The 12,483-nt window shown below is 41.6% G+C and overlaps 1 protein-coding gene across 2 annotated transcripts in view; it reads left to right on the forward strand.

Moving 5' to 3' along the window:
• Window positions 1–6,008: 6,008 nt before the first annotated feature.
• The window catches only part of lpp (LIM domain containing preferred translocation partner in lipoma), a 192,877-nt gene continuing 186,402 nt past the window's right edge, over window positions 6,009–12,483 (forward strand). Inside the window, exon 1 of one of the 2 annotated variants that reach the window (XM_080472965.1) lies at window positions 6,009–6,226. The gene's annotated coding sequence lies outside the window, so the exon portion shown is untranslated. Of the gene's footprint in view, window positions 6,227–6,380; window positions 6,475–12,483 lie in introns of those variants that run through there. The other variant, XM_080472966.1, reaches the window with a different exon arrangement.

A 12,483-nucleotide genomic window follows, 5' to 3' on the forward strand; every position in this document is an offset into this window, starting at 1 on the left:
CACCAATCCATGTGAATTTTTGCTGCCGATAATACAAGTTTTTAGCAGATATGTTTATTAGGCTGTAGTGGGTGTAGCAGGGGTTGAACGTTGAGATAGTTTGCTTAAAGGGATATAAGTGCATCACCACTTTTCAGGCCAACCAAACAATCAGGATGAAAAACTATTTAACAGCCCAGCTCTAAAAGTAAGTGGCACATACTTTAAATCCTTTCCATCCCTTTCAAAATGCCATTATTTGATGTTCTTTGTCTGCTCTTCTGGTCAAGTAACTCCAATGACTATGCTCCAGGAATAAATGTCATCCTTCCATGTGGATGAAAAAAATAATCAAGAAGAATCAAAAGAACAGATACTTTGACTAGAGGGGAATTCTTCCTAACCATAATCTCAAGCAAACGATGCGCTGTCCAGACCTGCTACAGTCACGAGCATCACTTTCATCTCACACTTGATTAATATGGTGCCTGTTTGGCCTGTGGGCCTCTGGTTACATCAGTAAAGCCTCTTTTTCAGCAGAACAATTAACACTTGTTGATTTAGAGGCTCTGTTACGGAATCCATTTCAGTTTTACGTTTATATTTTATTGTTACTACACTGCTGTGTTATCCAGGTTTTTGCTCGATAAAATCAAGCCAACAAAATGCTTTACTCCTCTGTTATTGGTGAGAAATGGAGCCAGCTGAAAGCATTTTTCTCAGAGGTAAGACAGTTGATTATGCTCACTGTGGGAGGAAAAAAAAAAAAAGCCATTTTGAATGAAGAATCCTAAAAAACACATTTCAGAATACGATGACAAAACCCTGCTCCTTTAAAACTGCTTCAAAGGTGCAGCGAGACGCTCACAAGCACAGATCATTTATGCTAAAACCTTTGCTGTAGGCAGGGATTGTCTCAGTCTTCCATTTTAATACACATTTACATGCTAAAACATAGGAATTAGAATTCATTAGTGCAATCTGAGGTCTGGATCTAGATCGAGAGTTGTTTGATTAGTAGCTTTGGGACACTGTTTTTGTAGCGAGTCTGCCTGTCTCCTACTTTTGTTTTCCCTTATTTGGCATGACTCTCTGTAATATGGTTGTGCTTGAAGACTAATCTGTGCTATCTCAGCTCTAATTAACAGAGCATACATGGTTCCCAGACACATTGGTTGTTTTTCTGTTTTGTTTTTTTTTCCTGCAAAGATGTCTGCATTTGTTGTTGTTGTTGTACAGCACATTGGACTTGCCAACACCCGCTGATAATGATGATTCTCCTCAGAAACCTGATGACATCAGCGCTACATGTATGCACAGATGCATTAGTTTCACATCTGATAGGGTGACCTGTGTGATGGCACTATTCGTATTGATTCCTGAAACCAAGAGAGCTGCCTTCAGAAGACTCCTCATCCTCTTATTTTGCACGGGGGTGCAAAAGAAAATGAAAAAAACATTTCACTCACACTTTTATGAGGAAGTAGTCGTTAACTGTACAGCTGGTGTGCTCTTTATAATGTTTGAGGTTCATCCACCTCAGCGGAAGTGGTGTGGGTGAGAATAGAATGTTAAAACCGGAAAATAAAACAGGATATCCGATGTTGCAACAATTGAAACACTATAGTTTGACAAATCTTTACTTCTTTTTTTTTTTCTGGTTGTCTGCAGTTAAATTTAGAAACAGCTGGAACAAAAATGTAATGTACTCCCATGGTGAGAAGCGTTATGGTGGACTGTGTGCCTGTAAGCATGTTTTTTTTTTTTTTTTGTACATCGTGGATAAAATTGAGACCCAACATGTCAGTGACATGCATAGCTCCACTCCCCTAACTACTGAAACATCAAAGAGGCCCCCTGATTTCCTCTAACCCAGCATGTTAATTGGTGTTTGATTGATAACTGGAGTTCACAGGCAGCAGCAATGTGTCATCTAAAGTGTTCCAGGGTGTCTTTGTGAAATCAGCTTTTAAGAGTGGAAGAAGAATTACTGGCGGGCCCATTTGGGGGGAGAAAAAAAATTGCCAGTGAACACACTTGCAAATAAGCTGTCACACATTACAAATGAGATTACCTTTTTCCAGTTTGCCCCAGAACTTTGAGACTTTGAGGGGATGCACGGGCGACACACCAAAATAGCTCCGATCATTTTAGGTTTTTATCAGCGGGCTCGATCTGCAAGTGCTGTTTATGCTTTCTTCATGCATGGTGTAAAGGGAAAAAAAAAAGAAGCACATATTCACAGCTCAGAGCACAATGTAATCAGTTGCAGTAAAGTGAGAATTATCAGAGAAAAGATAGACCTCGGAGTGAATGACTCCACTTTGCATTGGGGCCTCGTAAAGGGAATTTCTTTTAAATGCTTTCATGACAAATGAGTTATTAAGTCATCTACCCGCATCAGACACAGTTTTACAATAGATAAGATCAACCACATCTGAATGTATTGGCATGTTCAGACACAAGAGACACACAATGTCGACATTATGAGTGACGACGCCGCCTCAGCTGCCAAACAAAGAATCTGTGGTGAAGAAGCAGTTATTGTATTTGCATGCAATCACGAGCATGCAAACTAATTGTGTCATTTGCATGGCAGAGATCACCGAGGTCAGACAAAGCCCACATAAAGCCAGGGCTTTGTCGGACATCTGACGGCGGCTTCCTTGTACCCAACATCAGAGCCTGCACACAAACAAGGAGCAGCAGACGAGCCTCAAATTCAGTTTTGCCAGGGATAACGAGCAGTAAGACATTATTATATACTAAAATATGTCGACAAATTGCTTTTTTTTTTTGTTTTTTTGGGAAAGTGCTGTTGAGTTTTCATAATTAAATACATGCAGGATGGAGGAGCTGCTCAAAACTGCAAAAGAAAAAAAGAAGATAAGAAAATGAGTTTGCAGTGGAGTTATATGAAGATTTTGACAAACCAATGACATGAATGACAGGAATGTTGTCAGCCGGACTGAATGGCTGCTGTGGATTTTAAACAGTAATGTAGAGAAAGGGTATTATGACCCGTCTCAAACCAAAAATGTTGAGTGTATGAGGCCGCAGTATTTGTCAGAAGCAATGCAGGACTGGCAGAAGGCAAAGCACAAAGGAAACAAGTCTATATAAGGACATAGGCTACAGTGGAGAATGAAACTAAGACCAAAATAGTATTTAAATCAAAGAAAAATAGTATTTTTTCAATTTTTTTTTACAATGCATAGAATGAACATAAGTTATAAGAACAAAAAGAAAACAGTTTTTGTACAACTGGATGTGTGAAAAGGTTGCCTCAACCATGTAGTTTCAGTGACAAAACCTGACAAAGGAGCAACCGTGTCATCGCAAGTTTATTGTCAAACTCACAGTCCAACATGCCAGGAGGTATAGGAGGAACCCTCTCCGTCCCCACCACCACCAAAAATTCATAGCGATTAATATTTCATCAGAAAAACCACACAAAATATAAAACAGATGTCACTCAAAAGCAGTGACGGTCTCTATTGACATGGAAACTTTGCAGAGCTCGTCTCTAGTAGCTTCTCCTTGATCGTCTAGACTTGGGTGTTAGTCGAGAGCGAGAAGAACAGCATGGCAAACTCCTCCTAAACAACAACGTGATGGGAAATATATGCCAGAGGAGTGTAGGAGACTGCAGAAATGAAATGCAGTGAAGAAGCCCCTCCGATAGTCTGAACGTATAGCAGCATAATTAAGACTGTCGTGAGGGTCATCCGAAAAAAAAAAAAAAAAAAAAAAGCTGCAGCTTAGTTAGGTCTAGGCTCTGATATGAATTAATTAGGTCTTGGAAAATACAATAGTTTGGATTTAATCAGCCAGATTGGTCATTTTCTGTTACATAAATGAATCTGCAGGTATTGCAGGTTAGGCTATATGTGTGGCGTGTTGCTCAGTGAATTCCATTGATAGTACATGACAGGACATGGGAGCACTGCAGCATGCAACACACACTATTCAAATTGGAATCTGTTCAGATTATGAGGCCGTTCACACTAGACTGGATGGATGCACTGTGTTAGCACCGTGCCACTTGCTGAGCTGACTTCCCTTTCAGCCTGGGTACTTTTATTAGCAAAAGGTTCTGCTCAACCACTTCATGCGGGGCAGTTTTAGATATACTCTTTCTGACAATAAAGTCCTGACGAATTTTAATTAGTAATGTAAATGAAGCTGTTTGATGTAGTGGAGTGTGAACTGTAATCCTCAACCCACTTCCCTTTATGTATGAAGTCGGCACTAAAACTACTATAAAATAATACTTTGTTTGATAAACGGTTTGGTGTATTGGAAGCCAGTTATACTGCCTATTGTATATAGTTTTTAAAAGAAACTTAATTGAGGTTGCCTAATAATTACAGTAGCGTAGAAAGTGTATTAACCATTTAAAATATGATTCCGGCTATTTATAGCTTTTAACAAGTTTTTTTTTTTTTTTTTTTTTAGTAGAAGCTGAAAATGTTGGACAAACTAGTGTAAAGTGTAACAACGTCTTGTATTTGACAAAATATCTACTTAAAACTGTTGAATGAAGACAGAACAGGTTCACAGATTGAAATCCTGTTCCTGACAGGTTTCCGCTGTGAGCGAGGCTCTTGAACCCAAACGGCTCATCCCACTACTCCTAGTAGGTGTAATTAAAGTAACTATGTAAAGGATGTTATTTCTGTTAGGGGATTAAGAAAGAAAACTACAAAACTGTGTGGCACACTCACATTCACACCGAGGGATGATTCAAGGTCCCCAGTTAACCTCACGTGCTTGTATTTGCACTGTGGGAGGAAACTGCAGAACCTTGAGGAAACCCACACACTCTGGGAGAACATGCAAATTCCACCTAGAAAGGGCCCTGGCCCTATTTGAGCCTTCTCACTGTGAGGTGAGAGCGCGAACCACTGCTCCACCTAAGGTCAGCGACAAACTGTGATTTTAACAGTCTCGTAAGTTCACAGCCGGCTGTACTGCACGACAGGAATCTAATTGTTCATGTGGAGATTCCACGATGCCGAGTGTTGGTTGCATGATGAAAACACAAACCGAATCGCAGCCTACGATGTATGTGAGTCGACGAGAATGTACATCAATAAAATGTCGTAAGTGTGCGCCATCCATCCTCGAAGATATGAACTGGACTGTTGCCATTGTGGCAATTTATGTGTTTGGAGAGAAATCCCTAAGAAAGGCTTCTGCCACCACAGCTCTACGAGGTTGTTTACATGCCACATACTATTTTTGACGTGTTTTGCCATTGTTGCCATAAAGCATGTTTGGTTTTAGTGCCATACTAGATTTGTATTGGTTAGTCAGATGAGGTAGGTCACAACAGCAGCCATGATCATCCCACATTTCTGACACTGTAACAGTTTTTTCGCGGCTTGTCTTTGGTTGCAAGACCATGAAAACAGCCGTCCTTGAACCTGTCTAACAGTATGACGTTGGACCAACCATTTAGGGTCAAGACCAAAGATAACACCACAATTCTCTCACGATCGTTCGCTTCTGTCTGGGACGGCCGAAAATGACCTTAAGATCAATTTAAGAACACTTAATGAACTCAAAAGTATTTAAGGCCAGCGACCTCTGAGAAGCCTGAATTATTGCGTCTGCCAAGGACGTAATAAAATCATCGGCGTATATTTGTCTGTCTTTCTGTATGTATGTCTGTTTAGCAAGATTACATCAAAACTACTGCAAGGATTCTGTCGAACTTTTCACCACAGATAGGAATTAGGCCATGGAAGACTCCATTAAATTTTGGAGATGATCCAAAAACTTTTATTTTTTCTGAGTCCAGGAATTCAGAAATCTCTGGTTGCTCTTGTCTTGTTATGTAACTAGAATTTCTGGCCACAAAGGAGTTATACATTGATTATAAAACTATTATAAGACACTTCAGAGTAAACATAGAATATGATATAAGTGTGCAAGTGTCTTCTTTGTTTTTCGTAAATCAATCAACATGAATCCCAGGGCAGTGGGGATACGAAGTGTGATCTCAGCGCGGGTAAACATTATATATTGTTGAGTGCATGTCTTTCCTATGACATGCCAGTGTGAACGCGCTGTTTTGGCCTGCTGCCTTACATGGGCAAACCTCTGAACTTCCCGAGACGGGCTGGAATTCGGCGGCGTGACGTCACCGCCTACTACTCTCCCAGAATTTGGATGAAGAAGGAGAAGTTTCACTTTTTTTTGGTGGGATTTCGACCGCTCTCGCGTTTCCTAGAAAGCCGAGGTAAGCGCAACTTTGTCCCGTGCTCTCCTATAAACGCGTTTGCCCGCGGCTCTCGGGCGCTTGTGTGTTCGTCCGGGGCTCGCGACTCGCGGACGGACCGGGCTGTGGCTGGCGGAGCCGGCGTCTGCTTGCCGTCCGTCCCGGGGCTCGGCGGGGCCTCGTCCCGCAGCGATACGGCAGTTTCACCGTCGCTCGGACGGAGCTCCCTCCGAGGGCGTGGACTCCCACCACCTCCACCTTCTGCCTCGGTAGGACTGTTTAACACGAGGACCGTAACAAAAGCCAGCGTGTCGCCGGCGGTTAAGCGGCCGGGGCTCGCGAGCAGCGAGGTGGGGTGCGTCAGAAAGTTTGCGGCGCTCGGGCCGCGCCAGGCGGCTGGGCTCGGCGCGGCTCGGCTCTGCGGGGGTTTAAGCCCGAAGCCGTGTGCTGCAGGGCAATGCGGAAGAGCAGCGTGTCACCGACAGGAGAGACACGACAGCCCCTGTCTGCACTGAAATATGTCGCCGAGTTTTCCAGCAGCCTTCCTGAAGTGTCCAGTTACAGGAGTCGCTGCTGTTCGCCGGTTTGAGGCGACGCAGTGAACCTGGGCTTGTTTACGACCCGCCACGTTGTTTAAATAATTTCCATAAGCAAACGTGGTGAGAAAACAAAGTCCACTGCGCTGTTAGTGTGGTTTCTCGCACATACAGGGTGTTAAGAGACAGAGTAACACAAACCTGTGTCACCCCATAAAGCAGGAGGGTCCAAAGTTGTTTTTTTTTTTGTTTTTTTTATCAGCTGAACTTACATGGTTGCTTTTTGTTCATTGTCGATTATACATGAACAAGAACCAATGTGTTCAGATGGTAGAAAACAACAAGAAGGATATGACTTCAGGCTGCGTGATATGTTGAATATTCATTGTTTTTGTCATATGAATTTTCAACAAACATGAAGTTTTCCATTCAACGTGCATTCAAGCTCTGCATGTACATAAACTTGGCCAGTAGGTTGCCAGGTATTGTGTTGACAACAGATCAAATCATCAGAAAAATCCAAAGAAAAATGATAAAAAAAACCTCAACCAACTGTTCCACTTCTGAAAAACATTGCTACTAACAAAAAGAAACATATACCAGACATGCCACAGTCGCATCAGGTCACAATTGGGTTCATAAAGTGAAAGAGAACTGTTGCTTGACTTTCAAAATTGCAAAAATATCAATATAATTTTCCCTCGTCGTATTGCACTTGCAATACTAATATCATGCAGCCCTACTTTGCACTGTAAAGTTGACCTAACCCACATCCCACATGTTACCCAAACCACTGCCGGTATTGAACGTGGGTGTGTCGGCTTAACTAATAAAGCTTATTGCAATTCTTCTGAAACATGCAACACCAAGAAATTTTCATTGTTTAAAGTCTGATAAGAAAAATATCATCATATCTTTTAAAACAGTTCCCTACTTAAGGCACCAACATATTTCTGAAACAGCGTGTAACACATATGTAACAGACATGCTCAATAAGGGTCATTTGACCCCAGCTAAGGAAACATGATTGGAATAAAATTAATGTCCCATTTGGATCAGAATATAGATAGGTGCATTGGCTTGAGGTATTTTTCATTGTGATTAGGCTTCATTCCCATCATTTGTGTCTATCTAAACACAGCAAGTGGGGATATTTGATCATTGCCTGGGAGTCTCCAGCTCGATTAGACGAACACCCTTAGATAGTCTTGTGATATCTTACTGTAGCTTGTACATTTTTAGTTTGAAGTGTTTTAACTTTTGTGGCAAATGTGTGATTACAGCTGCACTACATAGAATTTATAGTGGCCAAGAGCAAAGCCTTTTATTGAACAACACGTTATCATTTGCACTTATGGCACACAGTCATGTTGACAACATTAGGTATAAACAGGAATCGTATTTTGTGTTTATTTTTCAAAACTTTGTTTTTGCTAAAAATCCAACATTTTAGGACAAAGGACCCTGGTCTTATAACAGCTGAGCTTGGGCTGTCATTAGTGACGCCATCCTTTAAGGATTGGTTTACATTAAGTGCAGCTCAGCAGTTTACTTCTAACTGTGGTTTCGATGAGTACAAAAAGCAGCAAACCATCACTATGTTGATTTTTGACCCAAACGGAGGATGCTCAGCTCCCCTCAGGTCGAGTTCTTAACGGAAGTCTTTACAGATGACTTTTCACTGATCCATCAGATTCTTTAAGTTATTGGACGTGTTGTATCTTCACTCTTCTTTGTGCAACACAACACAGTGTGAAGTGACGTCCCCTCTTCAAAGAGATGACAAGTGAAAGGTATCCACATAAAATGTTACCCTCAGGACCAGGTTCATTACCAACCCTTTTGGTCAAGTCTTGTAGATTTGCAGCCTCCTCATCAAAAAGGACCTTCTTTGGTCCTGCGGGCCATAGTGCTGTTTTAACATTGCTGTCCTTCTTGTTGAGTTTGGTTTGGTTACTCAGTCCCCTGGTGGTATTTCTTCAAAAGTGAACGATGCCTATGCAATCTTGGAGTTGATCAATATTGATAGGCATAAATCTTTCCTGCTGTTTTCTTATTTTCTTGATATGTTTTACAGGCAGTTGGTTACTCCTTATTACTATAAAACCTACCACAATAGTATTAGATGCATGGTTTTGCATTTCGCACTGTTTTGTACTTTCCGTTATTGAATATGTATGTCCAGCATACTGTTGAGGTGCATTGCAGCAGTGACAAGATAAAACCATGCAAGACAGTGATGCTACAAGATTAGGAGTGAAAATTTCTGCTTTATACCCGCTTTATACAAGTTAAGGTTTGCTACGGCTGGAGCCTATCCCAGCTCAGATCAGAAGGGCATCCTGAACTTTAAGTGGCCTGTCCATCAAAGGGTTAGAGATAAAAAGACAATCACCTACTCACACTCAGAGCTACAGATAATTTAGTCAAGAATTACCATACTTTTCATGTCTTCTTTGGATTGTGGGAAGAAAGAGTAGTAAAAGGAGACCCAGCGAGGGACAACATGTAAACTCGACTGATGTAGGACCCTGCCCCAGAGTGATCACAGGCCTCTAAAGCAAGAGCGCTAACGACTGAACTAATGTGTGGCCCCTGCAGTCTTTCCATACAATCATGTAAAGGAGCAGGCTCAGTCTTGGATCAGCAATGATTAAAGCTTTGGGGGGAAAAAAAAATCAATGCTCAATTGTGAAGATTACACTGTCAAGCTGATGTAAAATGTATATTCACTGTGGGTATTTAAATTATGAAAGAGGTCACATTGAATTGCTGCTGTGGTCTTAACCCTCGCTGTCACTAAATTGTGCGCCATTGAGAAAACGTTCAGAGAAAAGCTTATTAAACCCCTCACAAGTTCTGCTGTTGTCGATGCCAGTGTTCTATGTACTAAGACTAAGGGCTTGTCCAAACGAGTCAAAACGATGTCACTGTGAACACGGCTCAACACCACGCAGTACATATGCCAAGCCTTTAGGGGGCTCCGTGACTCACCAAATGCACCTAAAATGCAGAAGAAGACACTAAGCAAACAGAAATGGAGAAGACTCCTGCTCCTCCTCACACTCAAGAAATCCAAACATATCGCCTCATTAAACCTACTAGCATCAGTAGGTTCTGCAGCACGACCTGGAGCATGTAGTCCGCCATTGTTGTTGTTATGTGATGTCAAGGAGCGGACTGCGCAGCGGGGGGGGGGATAACATCATCATTTTTCGCCCATCCACACCTCAAAGCTGAGCCGGTGTGTTAAAATTTCCGCACTCTGGAATCTGTGTTAACATTTTTTTTTAAAAGTTTATGGGCTCCTAAAATGCCCTGACGTGTGGATGATCGGCCAAAAGAGATGCGTTTATATGAAACGGTGTTCTTGTGTGGACAGGCCTTAAGCTCCAAAGAGCTCTCAGGGGGACGGGTTGAATCCCCCCCCCCCCCCCCCTCTCTCTCTGGTGTACTAGTTGTGGTGTCATCAGGTTGGCAACAACATCCTCATCAAGGCAACAGAACTCAGTGATGAAAACAAAGCTCCAGTCACGGTCTCTGTAACTTAGCGATAAATGTCCTCATTCCCATGGATCAGGAGAAACTCTTTCATCTGTGTTTTTCCAGTTCAAGGCCAGTTTTGATGAATTTTCAACACAATCTACATGCTTCTTGATAGTGGTTGTCTTACTCTTGACAACATTTGGGTGTACATTGTCATGTTTTGACGGCTTCATTGAGCCGGATCGAGATTTCTCCTTTCCGTTGACCACACAGTTTACTGATGAGAGCCCATCTGCACAGCAACCGAGGAAGGTAGACGCGTCGGCCGACCTTACTCCCCATGCCGAGTAAATGTGTTCACGCAAACTCTGCACCAACTAAGTGACGTTATTCTGTCTTTAGTCAGAGACACTGTGGTGCTGCTGCAAGTTCCCCAGAGTATAGATGCTATTCATGAGTTCAGTCGAACACGTTTCATCCTGAACAGTTATAGGAAACACTCTGACAGTGAGACTGTTTTTTCTTTCCTGCTGTCACCTTTCAATCAACCTTTTAAACTTCATTCACTGTTTGATGGTTGATATTTGACAGTATTAACCACAGCAGCAACATGTTGCCGGTGTTATGTTTGGTTTGGTTGTTGTCTACACTGTTGCAGTGCTTTCTAATATCCAAGTCAACTGTAATTCATTTACATTGAGTTATTTTGTTTGGTTGATGTAATGGTTCCCTGCAAAATAAGTCATGTGCAGTCTGTATTATCATTCATGAAGTGCTTTGCATTGATCCTTAATGGTTACATGTGGGCGCGCTTAGGCCGACACACAAGGCAGTCAAAGTACACAGTTCTAGCTGCGCTTTGACTTCTAAAACAAATTTAACTTAAGAGTCTGCATACACACAGTTTTATAAATCTCATGTTGGTTTTGCTTTGCCAATTTTCATCTTTTGTGCGTAACAGTAGACATGTTTGCTGCACAACACAGGCAATTTGTTCGGAAAAAAAAGCCCCATCAATAACTGCTGTGAAGGTTACTTCACATCTCCATGGACTGGACAATGTCCACACATTGATTAAACGCAGGAATCTGTATGAAAGAAGAGTAACAACTCCACCAATGAATGATTTAAAGGAAAAATAAAAATGGAGGGTTATGGAATGACCCCTTACAAGAAAGGACATTTGAAACACATTGTGGTGGAGTTTTGAAATTTTCAGTGAATTCAATGAAAACCCTCAAACATCTTCCACCTGAAGGAATTTTGCATTACAGAATGGTCAGATTTAGTCCAGCTGACGTCAGCAACTGATGGTCAGTTATGCACAACATCTAAGAACATTTTTCTTGTGACAAAGGCAACGTCTTCTTCTGATGCCAAGGCCGCATTAACTTTCAATAGAAGAAAACTCAATTAACTGATACTTTTTGTATTTGATGTTCTGTTCAGGAACATTGATTTTAATAGTGGTGTCTGTTTCAGAGATGATCGAATGTTTGTTGGTCCTTATAGATCAGAGAGCAATCAAATTCATGAAAGTATATTTGAGAACTACATGAAACCATATTTCAACCTTCTCCTGAGCATCGGGCCTTACTTCACACAACACATGTACTGCGTGGTTTTGTTTGTATACAAGGATGGGACACAGCTTTGACAACATTGCTTGTGCAAACAGCAGGCTGGTGCATCCTTCTTCTACCTGAACAGATGAAGTTTGTCGAATCTGATCTGTTTCCACTGACAGCCTTGAAGGAGAATTGTTCTTCCTGCTTTCTTTGTGTTGTTGAATGAACCAAAAACCAATGTTTCAACATAGCCTCCCACCTACTTTGTGAATGAAACATAAATCTCAGTCCAGACAGAGATATTGTTCTGCTAAGAAATAGAGAAAGAAGTCTCACTTTTGTCTTTCAAAGCCTCAATTCAAACTTTGACTTAGATGTGAATTTCAAATCAATAACGCTAAGGTCCCTCGAGAGCGCTGTCATCAAACTGCATACATCTGTGTCTACCCGACACATTTTCGACTCAGGCAACATTAAACGGAACTGTCTTTAAAATCCAGTGCTAAAAAGGACTCGTTTGACAGCGTTGATGATGTTAAAGTTAAAAGACGAGTGCCTCAGCTGTCTTTGAGCCCGGGCCCCCCTGGTAGGTTTAGTTAAAGATGTTCTGTTTGTGTTTCTTGGCATATTTTAATGAGGGTGTCCTTTTTCTGAAAGGAGCCGCAGCAGTTTCACAAGACTTAAAGAG

The sequence above is a fragment of the Lipophrys pholis genome (genome assembly GCF_963383615.2).
Source record: "Lipophrys pholis genome assembly, chromosome: 10".
NCBI lineage: Eukaryota > Metazoa > Chordata > Actinopteri > Blenniiformes > Blenniidae > Lipophrys > Lipophrys pholis.